This window comes from Orycteropus afer, unplaced genomic scaffold, assembly GCF_000298275.1.
Source record: "Orycteropus afer afer isolate SDZICR_OR568_19922 unplaced genomic scaffold, OryAfe1.0 scaffold00259, whole genome shotgun sequence".
NCBI lineage: Eukaryota > Metazoa > Chordata > Mammalia > Tubulidentata > Orycteropodidae > Orycteropus > Orycteropus afer.
Genome location: NW_006921846.1, coordinates 2,095,050 through 2,096,932, shown reverse-complemented (window position 1 = coordinate 2,096,932; position 1,883 = coordinate 2,095,050).

Genomic DNA, 1,883 nt, shown 5'->3' with positions numbered 1-1,883 from the left:
GGATGGCTTTCACAAACAGGAGTTTATTCTCTTCCAGTTTTGGAGGCTAGAAGTCCAAGTTCCAAGTGCCAGGCTCTAGGGCTGGGTGAAAGCCCCTCGACCTTAGCCATCAGCTCTGCCTCTTGCTCCTGGCCCACTGAAGCTGGAGGCTTTCTTCACCCAGGCAGCTGCTGGCTGCTGAGGCTGACAAACGCAAGGTCAACAGGTAAAAAGGCACAATCCCAATATTACCAAATTACACGGCAGGCCACTGATTCAAGTCCATTAAGAGTTCCAAGATCGGCAGACAATATAGCAAGGTGCTGAATAACAAGTCGGCTACACACAGGATTCAAGCATGCCAAAAGCTACAGACCTTTCTTAAAGCTGTTTCTTATATGCTGTAAGCAGCCCACATCCCTAAAGTAGCTACTCAACTGCTCCCAGTAGATTCCACCATGGAGCTGATTACCAATCTCACCATGGGGAATAACTACATCCAGCTGCCCAGCCACTCCACCAGACCCAGCCAACTTGACACATAACCTTAACTACAATACCATTTCAAATAAATATGACTGCCTCTTGGTCTATGTACACAGAGACCATGAACACAATTAAGTGTTCTAGAATTCCCATTATTCAATAAGTTAAACTGTATATAGAACAACTCAGTATCATGACTGGAGAAAGACTCATTAACAACCTGCAATACACAGATGGCACAAATTTGCTTGCTGAAAGTGAAGCAGATCATATGGTTGTCTGATTCAAAACTGGTCCATTTCAGTTCACTAATGCCTTGAATATTGATCTTTATGCATTCCATTTCATTTCTGACAACTTCCAATTTTCCTAGATTCATACTTAATACATTCCATGTTCTGATTATTAGTGGATGTTTGCAGCTGTTTCTTCTCATTTTGAGTCTTGCCACATTAGCAAATGGAGATCCCAGAAGCTCTACTTTATCCATATCATTAAGGTTGGCTCTACTCTGATGAGGCAGCTCTTTCCCAGTCATATCGCGAGTGCCTTCCGACCAGGGGGGCTCATCTTCTGGCACTGTATCGGAAAATGATTCAGGGCTGTCCATAAAGTTGTCCAGCAATATATCAGACAGTGTTTCACTGCTATTCATAAGGTTTTCACCTGCCAATTCTTTGAGAAGTGGATGGCCTCTTCTTCCTTCTTCTGAATCTGTCTCAGTCTGGAAGCTTCTCTGAAACCTGTCCACCATGGGCAACCCTGATGGTGTTTGAAACACCAATGGCACAGCTTCCAGCCAGCCTCACAGCAACACACAAGACACCACAGTACAACAAACTGACAGACAAGTTCATCTCCCTAAGCTTCCTGCCTGAGGGCTCTCCCTCTTACCTGTTCCAGCTGTTGGCTCTGGCTGCCGCTTCCTGCCTGGGGTCTCTCAAACTAAGTGCCCATCAAAGAATGAATGAATAAATAAGCTATGGGACATACATACAATAGAATACTATGCAACATTAAAGAATAATGAAGAATCCACAAAACACTTCATAATGTGGAACTTGGATGACATTATGCTGAGTGAAGTAAGTCAATCATAAAAGGACAAATATTGTGTAAGTCCATTATTATAAAAACCCAAAGGAAGGTTTACACAATGAAAGAAATATTCGTTGCTGCTTGCCATTGGGAAGGAATTATTAAATATGTAAGAGACACATATTAATATGCATGAAGGGAAAAGCAGTATACTTAGTGGGTGACTAGCACAATATCACTAATGAAAAGGTAGAGAGGTACACAAGAGTTATAGAAAACAATGGTAAACACTATTACATATACAATCCTGCATTATGAACAATAACACACATTAATCTGCAAGTGGATATATAGGTGGACAGGCTGGATGACCAGGTATG